Source organism: Dicentrarchus labrax, unplaced genomic scaffold (genome assembly GCF_905237075.1).
Source record: "Dicentrarchus labrax unplaced genomic scaffold, dlabrax2021, whole genome shotgun sequence".
NCBI classification, from domain to species: Eukaryota; Metazoa; Chordata; class Actinopteri; family Moronidae; genus Dicentrarchus; species Dicentrarchus labrax.
In genome coordinates, this window is record NW_026136711.1 from 6174154 (window position 1) to 6192780 (window position 18627).

At 39.9% G+C, this 18627-nt stretch overlaps 1 protein-coding gene across 18 annotated transcripts in view; it reads left to right on the plus strand.

The window, feature by feature from the left end:
* Positions 1-18627, plus strand: part of nfasca (neurofascin homolog (chicken) a) — a 144165-nt gene that overhangs the window by 43999 nt on the left and 81539 nt on the right. For 6 of the 18 annotated variants that reach the window (XM_051414924.1, XM_051414913.1, XM_051414910.1 and 3 more), the window contains exon 1: positions 1328-1628. The exons of 1 other annotated variant lie outside the window; for it this stretch is intronic. The gene's annotated coding sequence lies outside the window, so the exon portion shown is untranslated. Of the gene's footprint in view, positions 1-1326; positions 1629-18627 lie in introns of those variants that run through there. 11 more of the 18 variants (XM_051414915.1, XM_051414918.1, XM_051414917.1 and 8 more) reach the window with 4 other exon arrangements.

Genomic DNA, 18627 nt, shown 5'->3' on the forward strand with positions numbered 1-18627 from the left:
CTGAGGGGGCTTCCTCGCCTGCACTGCATGCATGGACAACTCTGTATGTTTGTGTGTGTGTGTGTGTGTGTGTGTGTGTGTGTGTGTGTGTCTGTGTGTGCTGCATTCATGCATGATCGGACCCCTGTCTTCTCTGTGACCTGCGTGTGTTTTGCATGTGAATGTGTTCATGCATGGCTGATGTATGTGTTTGAGCGTTAATGGGTTACATGTACATGTGGGGAGTGTGCCATCAGATCAATCTTACAATAAAAAGATTTTATTATCATGGCTACAAGATTAAAACCAAGACCAAAGTGTATCAGCTGCATACTAGTCTTAGATACACTAGTCAATGCAAACCATTTTTAGGAACACCCAAGGACTTGATGTCTCGAAGTAGTGACTTTAAATGGATTATTCTGTGAGTACAAAACCCCATTTACCATGTAATGAAAGAAGTGTGAAGCTCTGTGACTTTCTGTGTGTTTTGTGTGATAAATGATATTGATATAACAAAACAGTGATTTTTGCCTGTTGCCAGTAAAAAAAAAAGCTGAAGGAATTACAATTAGGGCTGAAGAATTTAAATATAATATCGAAATTGCAATATGACCAAGTGCAATATACAAATTCATGCTTCCCAAGCTCCGCCCCTTTTTGCTCTGTGCTCGGTTAGAACCTCGGCCAACTTTCTCCTCTACTGTACTTAGATATGCTACCTGCTAGGCTAATCTATGTTAAAATGACTACTACATTTTGAAGATGGTTAAAAGGTAAAAGCAACATATGTATAAAAAACATCAAAATGAGCCACTGCACACTGGAATGACTTCACTGTGATTTATTTAAGAGCAAACAACACGTTTTGACTGCAGCTTCCTCAGCTTCGCTGAGCAAAAAAATCATATATACATCCTCCAAATGGGGAGACGCTGAATTATTTTTGTGGTTGTATGTTGTTTCGGTTAATGTTACAGTAGTCATGATTTAGTCATGGTTTTGTTTAGTTTAAAACATCCTGGTCCAACAAATAACTCCACACACACTCTGAAATCAAGCAGAAACATGCCTTTGTGATGTCATACAGCCTCAACAGTGTATTGTACGGTGGCTGTCCACAGTATTTGACTTGCATGTGTGTGTGTGGGACAGTTGTGCAAAGCTTGTAATGTGTGTGAGTGTGTTTGACAGCAGTGGAGCGTGTGTGTGTGTGTGTGTGTGTGTGTGTGTGTGAGAGTCTGTCTGAGGCTCATTAATAATGTATGAGGTGGGAGGGGTGAAGGAGAAGGGGCGGTGACAGATGGAGAATCAGTGTGTGTGTGTGAGAGAGAGAGAGAAAGAGAGAGAGAGAGAGTGAGTGTGTACGGACTGAGAAACAGCGAGAGCAAAGAGAGAAAGGGACAGGGACAGTGAGGAAGGAGAGAAGAGACTGAATGAAAGAGATGGATAGATTATATTGCTTTCCTGCATTTATACACTGGTTACATTTGTTGTGTTAGTGTGTCTGTGCTGGATCCGACTGACAGACGCTCAGTGTTTGTGTTTGCTGTTTTTCTCTTTGCTTTGGACGCTGAAGGATTGATGGGGATGGAGATACAACACACAGCGCCACTGTACACCTGGACGCGAGAGCTGCACTGACAGAGGTACTGATACGTGTCTGTACTCTTGTGTGTGTGTGTGTGTGTGTGTGTGTGTGTGTGTGGAAGGAAAGAATAACATCCTTTCAGTTTTTCACTTTCATTTTCTGCACAGAAGTAGAGCTTGGCCGCCTTTTAAGTAAAATTAGAATGTCAAATTCACAGTAAACAGCACTTTTTACAGAGCACTGAGATACAGTAGCAGTTCTAAACTTTATGGAAATATATAAAGATAACAAAACTCTGGTTGTGTTCTTTCTCGCAAAGACACTTCTTTGTTGAGAACAATTTGTGTGGATCAAACAGAATACAGTGTACTGTACTTCAGCGTGGGTTTGAATCCCTCACAGCCTTTGTCTCTGTCATTGCTTTTATCCCTACACTAACTGCTCTGCAAACAGAAACCAGTGCTAAATGTATTAAAATGTAATTCAGGTTTCTACTGTGCTTTGTGTGTGAGTGGAGTCAAACTTTAATCCACTCTTAAATGACTCATCCTGCATGGCATGTGCTGTACTAGAGTTAATGTTATTGTGGTACAGTATCTGTGAATTATTTCATTTTAAATGTTTCATGGGAAAAAGATAATTTATTGACTATTTGGCTAATTTGTCTTATATTTTTATACTTTGTTTTAAATGTCTCTATATTGGCTGTCAGTGATTAATCTGGCTCTTAAATAGAAGAGAAATGCATTGTGGTTACAGCTGTCTATACTGCAAGGTTGCACAGACACACACACACACACACACACACACACACACACACACACACACACACACACACACACTGATTAGTCGGTCTGCTACAGTTGACTGGAAAAATGTCGATTATGTCTTGTGTGCATTTTGTTTAACTCATTCTTTGACATTTACATGTATTTATACATCTGCCTCAGTGAGATCAACAAGTTGTACTCTTAAAGCTGCTGATTAGATGAGATGAGAGTTTGTTAGTCCCTTGTGTCACACATGTCACATTCAATTTACATGACCATTGCTGAATGACTGTAGGTTGGCACCAGGTTCTGTTTGAATTTGGATACGTTCACACTGTGACCTTAGCTCTCAATTCTGATTTATTGCTCAGATCTGCTTTTTTTGTCTGGTTGTTCACATTATTTTCTGAATGTAGCCCAATTTACATTCCTGTGTGAACAGGTCACGGTCCTGTAGTGACCTACATCACGAACGTAGATTTAGAGTGACATAAAAGCCACATAAATTCTAATATTGCTGTTCACACTGAGGTCACATTGTAAAATCAGACCTGTGTCTGATTCAGACCACATGAAAATCCGAATTGAAAAGATTAGATGAGATGAGATTTGTGTTGTCAATGTAAATGCAGCAATCGAACCGCAACCTTTCATTAGTAGGATTTCGCCTTTTCTGGAAAGTTTTTTTTGTATACAAAGCTTTGTTTTATGTCTGTAAAACCTAGTTGTTCCTGAGGTTCTTGCTTTGCCGAATTTATCTTTCTCAGCTTGAATATTATTTATTATATGGTAAATCCAGTACTTTGGTAACAAGCCAATGTCAAGCTTCTCTTAAGGTTTTAACAAACACAAAACACTCCAGAGGAGGAAGCTGGAGTAGTTGGAGAAACCAAAAACAGCGAGCCGCGTGTCTGGGCATAAACATTGTGTTTTTCCTGCCAGCTAATCACCAGCATTATGATATCTTGGTACAAACATTCTGCATGCTTATTGACGCTGATGAGATTTCCTCCATTGGTGTTTAAATTTGGTACTGAATGGCGAGGCAGTTTTTGCTACGGAAGTTTGGTACACAACCCTAATTCTCTTGCTTTGAATATTTGTTCTGCCGCAAAAAAACCTCTTGGAATGTGTCCTTCAGTACAGTTTAGTGTCATGCCTGTGCCTATATTTAGAGAAAGGCATTAAAAAGTCACACATCCTTCATTTATTTATGACGTGGAGTACAGAAAATGCATGGTAGGTCACTTTATTATATAATCTTGTTATCAGTGCTTGGCTGTAATAGAATGAGACCCTTCAACAGTGCATGACCATGAGGGCTTTGGTTTGACCCTTGACCTCTTCTGCTGTCAAAAAGTCAGATCAATAAGGAAGGTATTGTTCCATTTATTGTAAATGACTGAGTAAGAAGAGATATTCTGCTGCTCTTTTCCAGTAAAACTTAAACCTCATGGCCTGAATGTAACCATACTGTGCACTGTGTGTAACTGTGTGTGTGTGTGCGTGTGTGTGTGCGTGCGTGTGTGTGTGCGTGTGTGTGTGTGTGTGTGTGTGTGTGTGTGTGTGTGTGTGTGTGTGTGTGTGTGTGGGAGGCCTAAGTGGCTGTAGTGACGCAGGGGTGTCTGAACATGCTGTTTGCTTATCACGTAGGAGGATTTTAACACTGAACACATTACACACATTTATCAGACAGCTCTCATACATTTGTTTATTTTTTGTGTGTGTGTGTGTGTGTGTGTGTGTGTGTGTTTGGCATATGCAAGTGGGAGGATTAATACATTTCAAGTGTTTTTTTATGTGCAGGTGTGTGTCTTTGTGGTTTGTGATGTGGATAAGTGTTTGTTGAGGGATACAGGAGGGTGGACAGTAGTGGGAGGGCCAGAGCAACAAATACACACACAAACACACACAAACACAAATACAGTCCTTCCTTTGTTCGGGAGCATTGTGAAGAGGAGGTTAATGCACCCAGAAAACTGAAAGAGAGAGAGAGAGAGAGAGAGAGAGAAATAGACAGAGAGACCCTAATGGACAACGACGGGCCTTTCACTGCAAATATTTGGTCTAGAGGTCTCATACTAACCACCCCATCCCCCTTTCTCTCTCTGTCTCTCCTCCCCCCTCTTTCCATAGCCAAAGGGAAAAGATCAGAACAAATTGTCACTCTCTGATCTACCCACGTTACATGGCTTTTTTTTCTAGAAAGAACAATGCTCAAGGCCATGTATCCGATGCCAATCATCTTGCTGTTGGGAAGCAGAGAAACGGATGCAAATTTGATTCAAAGTTATCATGTGGATCAACTGAATATCAGCAAATCTTTATTGTGATATTGTCATCAAGTTAAAATATCCATTTCATATATGGGAGGCCTAGTCATTTAAAGACTTTCAGAATCAGAAAGAGTCAGAATTAGAAATAGTTTATTGATCCACAGGGGGAGTTAGTTTGTTACAGTCACACATGTTAAAGAATAGAAATAATACTTTTACTACAATATCTAACACAATATACGGAACAGAAATGAAAAATAAAAATAAAAAATGGAAATAGAAATATAATAAGAGCATAAGAGATATAATAAGATAATAAGGGCCTATATACAAAGTAAAAATAAATATAAACATATTCCACAGTATGTGCTGACAGAAATGAAATAGTAATGAGTTCGTTGTGTGCAGAAGTATGTATTCATTTACTTTAAGTTAGCTTTGGCTGGGATTGTCCCCGACACATCAACTAGACAATATCTGTCAATTAAACCACTTGCACAGTAAAATATAAATTTCATATATGGCAGACCTTGAAGAAGATAAACCTTGTTGTGCTTTGTTTTGCCTTCTCACTAGCCTGTTGGTCTCACACGCCAACTTATACTTATACTAGGTATTAGATGCTATATCATTTTGAATTGCTTATCTTTAAGGTTTAGACTATTAGGGCAAATTAGCAAGTTGAAGACATCACCTTGGGCTCTGGAAACTTGTGATTTCTTGACATTTTATAGACCAAAACAAGACTAGTAAATAAAACCAAAAATACTAATTTAGTAATAAAAGCTAATTACCTGACTTTTTGCTTTTTTATATTTCATATTTATTCTCATACATCAGTCTACACTGATGCGTTTTCATTCCCTGCATGTTTAGCATTCAAACACATCAGTTTCAGTAAAAGTTAGCTAAGTTAGCTAATATACAGTAAAAATGGATAGTAGCAGGATTCACAAGTTGTGGCACTAATGCAAACTGGATATCATGTTAGTGGACCAGAGCAGTGATGGTAAACGGCATTGCTGTCCAAAGTTAAAATATTTTAACATTTGCTATCTTTTGTGCTGGAATTTTAAACCGAATGTTACATACCTTCCTCACACAAGGAGAAAACATGTTGGAAACATTTGGGATAATGTACACAACTCAACTACATATAGAACATAGGTCTAGAGTTTATAGACATTTTAAAGCAGAAAGGTTACAGATTATAGCTTTTTTGGATTATAGAAACTAGCATTCATTAACACAGAGTTCATGTTGAAATGATCTCTTACATTGAGATGAAATGACTATCTGCAACTCTTTGATGTCTTACAACAGCAAATAGTGATGGAATACAGCCAAGAAGAGTGCGACACAAGCAGTGCTTTCCCATTTACATCAATATAAAATGGGCACTAAATCAGTATAGGTATAAAAGTGATGGAAATATACAATATAAACACTAGTAGGATGACAGAAACACATTTCTCCATCAGTCCTCAGTCTGCTGCCCCCCTTCTTTACGTAAGCATAGAGATTTAGCTGTAGATGGATACTCTTCTGCCATGTCCAGTTAATCTGTTGGTTTGATGTGTGTGTGTGTGTGTGTGTGTGTGTGTGTGTGTGTGTGTGTGTGTGTGTGTGTGTGTCCTGCACATGTGCAAGTGTGTGTAGCTAGATAGCACCAGATAAGCCCTCATCAGCAGAATATTCAAATAAAAAAAACATTGCATGCAGCAGAAAGCAAGTTCCTGTCATGAAATATTCGGTCTGAAAGCTATGTGTTAAGTTTGGCAGGAACCAAAGAGCTAAAGATTATCTTGTGTGCTCTCACATCACATCAGCAAAACAGGAGATGCTGTGGATTACAGGGCTTTACCCTGCTGGTGAAAGTGATGCTGTTTCTGTGCAAGTAGAAATATTCTCACTTTTGTAATCACCTAATAATTCTTTTGCGATCTCACAAGCTTTGTTTTCCTGCGATCACCACCAAACAAAGCCTGTTATGTTAAGACCAGAAAGTAATATACTGACGACAGGAGACAACCACATGAGAATGGATGTATTGCACCTTGCTAGAAAAGTAAGAAATGTGAGAAGCAGAATTTGTGTGATAATCAGGATGGTAATGTATCTGTACAGTGACACTGGTGTTGCTCCGGCTGTCTTACGAATGGTGTTTTAACAAATCTGTAGAAGGAAAATCTGCACGTTAATATGCAGGGAAATGTATTCATAAAATTAAATTAAATGTCATTATAAAAAAGAGGTAAAAAAGAGAGGAAAATAATGAAGTCAGAGGTGGAACGAGATATTAAAGGAGGTCAAGACCCAGGCTTGCCTGATTCCAGGTGGTAATACAGATGTTTTGCCCATGAGCCAGGTACTTAACCTACATTACTGCACAGGCATCCATCTGTGTGTGTGTGTGTGTGTGTGTGTGTGTGTGTGTGTGCTTGATATAAGGCCTAGGGACAGGTCTGTGACACACAATCAAAGATTAACACTCAAACAGAAACGCTACGAGAGGTGGTAACCTATAAAGTGGTACAGAGAGCGTTTGGGTGGTAGTGTCCTGTCGGCTCAGGACTGTGTGCTGCTTTGTTTTCAAACGTGCCCTCATGAACATTCTTCGTCTCACAGCAATGTTGTAGTCCACTGTTCACTGCTATTGCTGTCTACTCCATATTTCACTCATTTCTATCATCGTTTTTATTATTTGCAACAGAAGAATTCAGTGAACACACACAGCACTCCAAAGAAAACAGATGTGATGTTAACACAGGGAGGGAAAGAGCTAAGTTGTATGAGGAATCCAAAGACAATACATACCGAAGATTGTAACCAAAGAGCAATACAATGGCTTGTACACTGTTAGAGAGAGGCTGCTTGGAAAGAACCCTGCTGATTAAATGTGTGAATGAAGCTTGATGGAACATGTTTTAGATTTAAAGACCCAATAATATGGGTGATTGATTTGATTCTGATTCTGATATGGGTGCTTGTAGAAAACTGTGTATTTTCAGTGGTGATTATCGTAATCAGTTAATCTGTCAATCATTTTCTGGATTAATCGATTAGTTGTTTGGTCCATAAAATGTCATAAAATGGTGAAAAATGTTGATCACTATTTATCAAATCCCAAGGTGATGAAAGATATTCAGTTTATTGTCATAGAAGACTAAAGAAACCAAAAAAAAAAAAAAAAAGAAATCACATTTGAGAAGTTGAAATCAGAGAATTTGGAATTTTTTTTCTTCAAAACTAAAGACAATTAACCAATTATGAAAATAGCTGGCTGGGCCACAGTGGCTCAAAGAGGATGCACACCACAGACTTATGCTGGCTGGCTAACTTCTGTTTAAGCCCTCCATTAACTTAAATTGGGATAAATAATTGAATCTTGCGAATCATCTAGACTTTAAACATGTTATCAGACTAAATGGATCAAATTCTGATGATGAAATTAATCATTTTGTGGGGGTTGTGACGCTCGAAGAAATGTATGCACCGTTTTGCCGCTTCAGTGTAAGCTTATGGGGCTTAGGGGCGGCAGTAGCTCAGTGTGTAGGGACCGGAGGGTCGCCAGTTCAAGTCCCACAGATCACAATATGGAGTGTGGACTGGTAGCTGGAGAGGTGCCAGTTTCACCTCCTGTGCACTGCCGAGGTGTCCTTGAGCAAGGCAACCTAACCCCAAGAAACTGCTCATGGGGTGCTGTTAACGTTGCAGCCCCATCACTCCACCATCTCTCTCCCTGTTTGCATGTCCACAAGTGCATGAAGTGTGCATTTCAGCCGTTGTGTGTATAAAATGAAACAAGAGTGAAAAGAACAATTTCTCCAATAGGGGATCAATAAAGTATATATCTTCTTCTTCTCTTCTTCTTCTTCTTATGGGAAAAAGTCAGTGTGCATCAGGTGACGGGACACCACTACTACTAAGTCAGTCCACAACGTTTAAGTCAGCACCATGAAGCTAAATCAACTTTAAGTCTGCTCAGAATGTGACAGATATGTATTAGAGCATATTGTGAACAGACACACAGGCATGGGTGGTTAGCATCAGCAGTGATAACCTCCATGACTAAAGAGACACGCTGACAGGCGTTCTTAGGGTCAGGCAGTAGTAAACACACCATGGTAGTGATGTAGTCTCAACCAGAGATTGAGACAAAGCCACAGTAAGGGAACTTGAAGATTACTCCTGTAAATAATGAAACAGTAGATCAGTTCTACAAGCACATCTGTACTGTAATTGTGTCATAAATCCATTATAGTAAATGGGGAGACGACGGCCCTCAATCAAAAAATGCAATTTGGGGGTGACTTGTTCTCCTGTATTTTTCCACTCAATGACTCTCTTGATTGGTTAGGTTTCAGGGTCCAGCTTGCCATCGGCCGTTGCTCCACTCAGTCGTGAAATGGTTCTTTTAATTTGTGACCAATGCTGATGCTGCAGGGATAGCCTTTGTCTGATCTCCTCTCATTTGAATTTACCCACTTACCAAGATATGACATTTGGATTCAGTTGACATATGCTTCAGCATTACTCTATCCAGCCATCCTAAGTGATTAGTTTTAATTCCTTCTTTTTTGTTACATAGAAAAATGCCTCAGATAACAAAGTAGCATTGTTGACCCTGGTATCTTTGTGGATAGACTCAGACAGTGGCCTGAAAAGGAGACTTCCCATGTTTCTTTAGAAGCTCCTGAAATTAAATTAATTTCAATTTTATTTGTATAGCGCCAAATCATAACAAAAGTTATCTCAGGACACCTTTCAAATAGAGCAGGTCTAGACTGTATTCCTTACAGCATCATTTACAGAGACCCAACAGTACCATCATGAGCAAGCACTTGGCAACAGCAGCAAGGAAAAACTTCCTTTGAAGAGGCAGAAACCTTGAACATCCTTGATGATGATAATGATGATGAAATGTGTTCTGTTCCAGGATACTGTTCTTGGTACAAATATGTTTTCTGTGGACATGTTTCCACATCAGTCTACAGTTTAAATCCACATATATGCCCAATGGCTATTTGCATCATCTGAAGTAACTCTGAAGAGAAGCATTTTATAAAACAACAGAAATTGCACATATCATGAAGCAGGTGAAATTTGATCTGTTTTTTGCTCTCTGTCCACACTAGGCCAGTAGTTTTCACACTCAAAGAACATCTTTAGAATGAATCAATCTGAAAACACAATTTGCTGTACTTTTTTGTGCAGTTTGGGAAAGAAACCTACTGGAAAACATTGGCTGTGTTTCCAGCAATATACTATAATGTGCATTTTAAAGTATGGCATTAAAAAAGGTTGATGTAAATTGCAAAATTTGAAAGAAACATACTCAACTTTGCAAAAAAGCTTTCACGATTGCTTGAGATGGTTCTTAACTTATTGGAAAAAGAGTTAATGCACTTAATGGGAGATGGATAAACGTTTCTTTGAATAATGTAGCAAAACTTAATCACACACAATTAGCTGTTTCCACATTGACAGACTCCTCATCGCTCCTGTGTGGCAGCTGTGGCTCAGGTAGAGCGGTCGCCTACTAATCAGAAGGTTGGCTGATGATCCCTGGCTCTTTCCACTGCATGTTGAAGTGTCCTTGAGAAAGATACTGAACCCCAAACTGAATTAGGTGAATGTGGCATATAGTGTAAAGCTTTGAGTGGTTGGAAGACTAGAAAGTTGCTATATAAGTACAATCCATTTACGATAGAATATGTCCATGATCGCTTCACATGGATCTGATGGAACCTCCCTAACATTAATACATGAAACTAACAGAAATTACATATTTCCATCGTGTTTTCTGCATTGTTTTTCAGCATAATATTATAATAATATTAAGTAATATTACTTTTACTCTCCTCTCTAAAACTTAGCCAACTTGCTTCTTCTTCTTCTTCTTTATGTCTTTCGGGTCTGGTCCCACAGGACTGGTCCATCCCTCAGGTTGGGTCCCCCTAGTGGCCTGGCGCACTTCCGTTTTGTGGAGCGAATTTGCAGCGTTTCTCTCTCGCAGTTGTTTTGTGCTTTTGTGTGTTTTTGGTATTTGTATCATTCCCGTGTTTGCAGCGATTTGCCGTTTGCGGCGCGTTTGCCCGTTTGCGGCGCGTTTGCCCTTGTCGGCCGCCGTACATAACGGTAGTGGATGGAAACAAGCATTAATTTGCATTTTATTTTGCTGAATTGCTTGAAATTCAGTCAAATTCACAATACATTTGGATGTAAACACTGCTAATGATGCAAGCCTGGTCAGACACCATCAGGGTTGTGTGGTAGTCGCGGCAGCAGCTGTTTGTCACCTCTAACCCACTCTCTGATCACTCGTGTTAAATGCAGGTGTTCTTCAGTACAGCTGTTGTCATTAACCTCTATTTATGTACTTTTTGTAAGACAGCATTGTGATCACAATAGTTTGATGATTTGATTGACATCTCTGTGATTTTGTAGTTTTGGCTGCAAAAAGATGAGGGAGAAGTGGAGATTTAGGCATTGGGCTATGTAGGCTGTTGGTTTAATGTTTCAGTCGTAATGGAGATCTGGGGTTCACCTGCTTTCACTGACTTTTTGTTTCCTTTAAGATTGGCTTAAAACTGCTGCTGTTCCTTGACTTTGGAGCAGCCTTTCTCCAAATCTTAGAAGCAAAATCAGCAAAATATCTTAACTGGCATTGTCCTAAAACTATCATTTCAATGTGTTTATGCTTTTATGTTGTTCCTAGAGCACTCTGTAGCTATAAATTCTGTAATTAATAGTACTAAATAGTCCACTGTCTCCTCTAAGGGAGCAGTTTGGCTGTGTGTATGTATTTTCTACCTGATAATTTGTCAGCAGCTCCAAACACTCAACCAGCCCTTGCACTATTTTATAAGCACACACACACACACACACACACACACACACACACACACACACACACACACACACACACACACACACACACACACTTACAGAAACACACAAAAACACACACCACAGAATCATCAAAAAACAACAACCAAAAAAACCCACCCACTCTTACAAAAGCATACACACACACCATCCTCCTGCCTAATCCCTTCAAAAGTGTGTCCTTGCACACACACCCTCACACACATACAAAGACACACTTTCTCACACCTTTTAACCACTCCACCAGAGCAGTAATCACTACACACACACTTGCACACTGACATGTCAGTCATTCTAACACCATGGTCCCCTGGGAGGGGGTAGGAGGTGCGGTGGGGGGCTTTCCTCACAGCGTTCACACAGGCACGCACACTTCATCTCACAAATACACAAGCACACGCAAACACACTCATACACGCTGTAGATTAGGACATATAAGCCAGATAAGGACAGGAGTAGCTGAAACAAAGCAGACATGTGGTTCTTTAGTTTAGATATTCTGTATATATACAGACCAGACATGATCTAAAACAGGATAAAAAAGGCGGCAACAATATGATGAGAAAAGACAGAGAGGAGGAGTATAATGAAAAGGGCAGAAAATCTGTTCATAATTCCAGATGGCATAAAAATATATGAGACTGAACTGAGAGCAGCTGTGTTTTCTATAGGAAGAGATAAACGAGAGATGTAATATCATCCTACATAATGAATGAATAGAGGGAGATGGAGGACAGGGAGAATTCTGTTCTCTGTGTCCCTATAGGTGGACACACACATCTGATAATGGACTTAATGTCATTTTACAGACTGTCTGCACCAGAGAAAGGAAGAGGGGGAGAGAGACCTGGGAAAATGAATTTGGTAATGGTGCAATTATGCTGGAGAAATAGGAAAGGACAACTGTGTGTGTGTGTGTGTGTGTGTGTGTGTGTGTGTGTGTGTGAGGCTCCAGGACAGACCAGCCAATGGCAGAATTACTTAAATTACCGTGGTAACCTCTAGGCAGATGGGCCCTTGCTGGCAAATTAGGCCTGGCCTGGCCAAGCTTACACACACACACACACACACACACACACACACACACACACACACACACACACACACACACACACACACACACACACACACACACACACACACAGGTGCGTCTTACACAGACAAATGACGAAGAGGCTGATTTAAGGGGCTATTTCAGTGAGGTTTAAATTTTTTCTTCTCATTTTTTATAATTTCAACTCCTTCAACACAATTAACACAACAAAACAAGTCTACTGGTATGAAAGAAATTCAAACTGAAAGTAAAATTAAAATTTAAAACAGTTTAAGGGCAATCTTGCAATTTTAACAAAAGTGAAAAATATTTTGTGTATCTGTCTTGTAATTCGGATCCTACACCCTTCCAACAAGTTTCATGAAAACTGGGCCAGTAGTTTTTCCGTACTCCTGCTGACCGAAAACACAACTTCCTTGGTGGAGGTAATAAAAAACACACAGGCAGCAATAAGTCTATAGGGCCTGGTAACCAATGTCACAAAGAACTGCATACTTCACTGTCCAATTATAAATGCTAAATATAAAACGAAGCAATACAAAATTCCAAAGACTGAAAAGGTACAGAATACAGCCTCATCTTAGCATGGCTGCAGTACAAAGCAGTTAGACTTCAATACATTTTTAACACCAATATACTGTATGTTGCATTGTAAATTTTCAGAAAAAAAAAAGAAAATGAAATAAGTTTAGTCTAGAGAGAGAGAGCTAGGATGGTGGGAATCATGACATTTATGTTTGAACTGTGGAATCCCTCATTTACAGAGGGACTGTCCTTTAAAGCAGATATGTGTCCTGCATGAAGCCTTCATTACATATTAATAGAAGCCCTATGCATGACCTCGGCAGTCCACTGAGGAATCACACACACATGCACACGTCACATCAATGTACAGTGTTCACTGTGTACTGTGTGTATGTCAAGTGACTTTGCAAATTTAGCTTGAAGTTCTTCCCCCAGATTAATTGTTACTGTTAATAACAGAGGTTTATATGGTTGAAACAGCATGTTGGAGATCAGATTTTATAGAAAACAGATTCTAGGGGACTGTATATATATAAAGGGAACATGTGCAGTTGATATGAAGCTAATGCTGTTAAACAAAGAAATAAATACATATACATTATCAAACACAGGTATGTTCCTCCCTCCCCAGTCTGTTTAAGAAGGATTCAAAGTTTTGACTCTCAATAGACCTTTTTCACACCGGCCATTTGCCGCTGTTTCAAGCATTTTTTTAAACATATGATTCCACTATAGCCTCACACCAGGAGATAAGTGACCAAGCCATACTGGAGCTACTAGAAATGCAATTAATTTGTCACCAAGCCTTTAATTTGTTTTTTATTTGTTTCGCAATGCTATTGTTCAAATCAGAGTCAGGCTGTACAATATCACAAAAATATCCTAATATGGTCATTTCATATCCAGATAATGATATATTTCCTGTAAATTCAATTAATAGTTTATACGAAATGGTCACATGGAAATGCCTATTATTCCATTTTATAAAAGGTACTTCAATTAAGAATGTAATAAAATATAAAAATGAATAGACAACACTTTTCAACTTAAGCTGCATTAGTGGTCTGTGTTATGATTTTTTATACCCAAAATTCATCCATACAATAGAAACTTTGATACTTTGCAGATTCAAATTATTAATACAAAATCTATCTAATTAATGATGATGTAGTATTATAGATTAAGATACCCAGTAGTATAAAGTAATCAAAATACCCAAAGTCCAGATACTGGAACTGGCACCTGGAAGGTAAAAATGGAATCAGAACATCTGTAATTTCTTTTATTGGCAATCAGATAATGATACCCATAATTATTATATACATTATAATCAGTCTATCCCTAAGAGTGAGCTTAGCTGTGAGCTGTTACTTACTTTTGTTATCTGAGGTAAATGCTACACTGTAGTTTAAGAGGCACAGTACATTACAGTAGTTTATATTGCATTGTTGGTAATTTTTATGAAGCTGGAACATATTTAGTATAGTAATATTACTAGTACTAGTAACTGAATTATATCTATAATTATAAATACTAATAATAATACTATTAGTAATTATTATAGACCAGAAATATAGCATCTTGCTGGTAACTGTGCTACCAGTAACTTGGGCTGCGGTTCATGTTTATTCATTTCCTCTTTCAGTAAGTCGCTGGGGAGCTTACGAGGCAGCCTGCGTGTTTTTCATACCCATCTTTGACTTTATTAAGCTTTTTCAAAATTAATTAGAATATAAAGTAGAAACACTGGCTCTTTATTGTGAAGCGTTTTGTTGGTGTGTGCACAGAGAGATGAAGACAGAGAGTGTTAGCCAGGCGATGAAATATGACCGTGGGGTATTATCGCTGGGTGCACCTAGTTCCTGAGTCAGGTCTAGGACGTATACACACACATCCACATTCATACACACATACACACATACACAATCCAGCTAGTGGCCATACTTTGAAATGATGCCCTCTGGTTCATATATACAGTACGCCTGTTTAGCTCTGTGAATTCAGCTGTTGTTGCATTAAAACACACACACACACACACACACACACACACACACACACACACACACACACACACACACACACACACACACACACACACACACACACACACACACACACACACACACACACACTGATAAAACACAGTGATTGCCCTTTTGCTCCATCCCTTTTAGGCCTGTACGTTCTTCCTCTCTCTCTCTCTCTCTCTCTCTCTCTCTCTCTCTCTCTCTCTCTCTCTCTCCCCCACACACACACACACACACACACACACACACACACACACACACAGATACAAAGCTTTGATAATGGCAAACACACCTCCAGCCTCACACTCCCGCTGGGGTTGGTCTCCCCATTCACCTCCTCCTCCTCCTCATCCCTTCTTACCCCCACATCATATCTCCCTCCTCCTTCCTCCCCCTCAACTCCATCCCTCCTTCTCCCTTGTGGGGCTGTTGCTAAGGAGCCCTGGTGACCGGGGAGTTTTCTCATTGGACGAGGAGGAATGGAGTTGGAGGAGAGGAACAAAAGAGGAAGTTAAAAGGGAGGAGGGATGGAGGAGTGTGGAGGGGGTGGGGGTGGTTGTGTTGGGGTTGCTGTAGGGACCGATGGTTGGAGGAGGAGATCCAGATGTGCTAATGAGGTGACTTGGTGAACCCGACACTGCCACAGCGGGTGATGGAGGCATGGAGGAAAAGATAGGATGGATGGACTGATGGATGAAAAGTGAGGAGAGAAAGGAGTGAAGAAGAGGACATGGAGCAGGAGTGACAGAAATGATGCAGTTGAACAGAGAGTGAGGAGTGAGCGAGTTTTGCATTGGATGGAGACAAACAACAATCAAATATGATGAGATCGCAACGGCCAAGAGAACAAAAGATTGACAGAGATGAGATAAAGGAGAGGAGGAGGATGATGAAGGAGGAGAGAGGGTGAGGTAATTTAAAACAAGATGGGGAGTGTGGGTAGCGGGGGGCAAGAGAGAGATAGAGAAGAAGAGAAAGGTGAAGAGAGAGAGAGAGAGAGAAGGCCAGACTGTACCCTTTCATTTATTTTGGCTGGCACAAAGGAACATTACCTCAGGAGCACACACACACACACACACACACACACACACACACACACACACACACACACACATTCTTGTATTACTATACATCTGAGGGCCTGCCATTCCCTAACCTTAAACTAAGACTAATTGAACCCAGACCTTGATCTCAAAACAACCTGTTTCTGCATGTTTATTTCCATTTCTAACTTATATTCTTCCCATTTACATACAGTGGCAGCTGAGCCTCACACATTATATTCTACTTTCCAGGCAGCTTGCAATCTTAAAGAGACAGCTCACACCAGAATCAAAAATGCTTTTTTTCTATCCAGATAGAGATATTGGCCGATTGCGGTTGAGCTTTTTGCTTATCGTGTCCGGATCTGTCTGAATTGCAGTTGCAGTAAAAATGTTCCGTATTCCTGTATGCTACGAGATGATGTCATTCATGGTGACGTTTTATTTATGCTGACCTGCTCTATTTAGCACAGACCAGTCTAGACTCACCATGATCTTTAACATTATTTGTCAGCCTATATCAGTGTCCTAATCAGCCTTTATATGTGCACTGGTTTGACAAAATTTCGTCCTGTGTGTCTTTGTAAGGACATTCACTGCTCATCAAGTATGGAGCACACACACACACACACACACACACACAAGCACACATAGGTAGGCAGGGAGGCAGGCCGCAGTGAGGATTCAGCCTTAATAAGCCTTTTCCAGCGGAGCAGAGCTGCAGCAGTCCTGTCATAAGCCTCTGGCTGAGCCCTTAGAGCCGACCTAACATTTATTTAACCTCCAACCGGCTGCAGCCCTCTCATCTGCTCCACTGCATGCTCACTGACTCACCAGCAGTGCTGTCTGTGGCCTGGCTGTGTACATTTGAAGCTTTAAAATATAAAGAGCATTATTTGATATTGAAAAAGCTAATGGTCACATTTAAATATCACAGACATATGACTTATTGTTTACAACAATATATATCCAAATGGTTCAAACATGTATAAATCAGTACGGAGTGGTAGACTTAACATGGTCCTTTCCATTTTTGTTTTTATATTGGAAAGCATTTTATAGTGCCGGTGAAGATAATTTGGGTGGCTGCCAGCTCCCAGTGGGTGGGTGTGGTTTTTGACTGTGAACAGTGTGCCTGGAGGGAATCACTAAATGGCCTCTTTGTATGTCATGAATATGTGATGTCGTGACAAAGGTGAGAGGGGACATCTTTAGTGTGATTTGAATTTCAGCTGGAGGTCTTCAATATTTTAGATGAAGGAGGGAGGACGAGGGTTCTTTGTTAACACTGAACTCTGCCAGGACGCCACGCGGCCACTGCTTTTTATTGGGATGTACACAGTGGAAAATCATTGATACCAGTTCATTGGGCGAAGTCAAGTATTGGCCAAACTATAGAGGTAAACCTGTACTGGAGGGGTTGGAGAGGGGAACACCACAGGAGTCAGTGGAAGTTGAATATACAATATAGGCTAAGAAAATAAATAAAGTGGAGGGTCTCTCACATCAAAACAATAACAGAAGATGAACTTTGATGACATGGTGAAGCAGTGTGGGATCATGGGAGTTGTTGTCTTCACCACCATTGGTGTCATTGCAGTCAGCGTCTCCCGGTTAGGATTCCTTCAGTGTTCATGGTTCAGGAGGTTTCTACTGGGAGCCCAATGATCCACAGAGGTCTCCTCTTCTGCAAAACAAACAGACCCGCTGCAGTTCCACCTTAAAAATCACTGCTTCTCCCACACTGTTGGACAGACAAAGGACATCCACGGGGGGCTGCGAGCCGAGCTGCTGCTAACGTTAGCTCAGCTTGTTTCTCTGATAACTTAAGATCCAGACGTCTGATGACTAAAATCCTTCATCTGGTTCAAATCTAGAGTTAAAAAGCACCAAGATCTAAACAGTGGATGGTAACAATGTGGCCTCAGACTGAATAAACAGTCAATGTATGACAGCTTCTGGCAGACAACCACAACACTGACACAGGCACAAAGGGGTTATGACGCCATCGACAGGCAACCGGTAAAATGCACCGTTACCTGAATACAATGACAGATTTCTCTGAGTTTGAACATTGTTGGAAACATTTAGGATAATGGAAGTACACAACTCAACTACATACAGAACATAGAGCTAGAGTTTATAGATATTTTATTGTGGAGATGTTACAGATTATAGCTTTAATATCTGCAAGCAAATAAAAGTACAGAGAATAAAATCGAATGAAATACCCAAAATACAATAAGAGAGTTAACAGTACAATAAAACACATTAAACATAGTGGAGCTGTAAAAATAAAACTTTGACCTGACATTAATAAGAAGTACTTTTTAAAGTAATTAGCTTAAGGAAGTGATTTGTTACTCTAATCTAATCACCTTCCCTCAGTTCCCATAGAAACCTCATATTAGCACCCCCTGGTAGATGACCTTTAATTGTTGATTCAGTGAAATTCGACTACTGTAATAAAT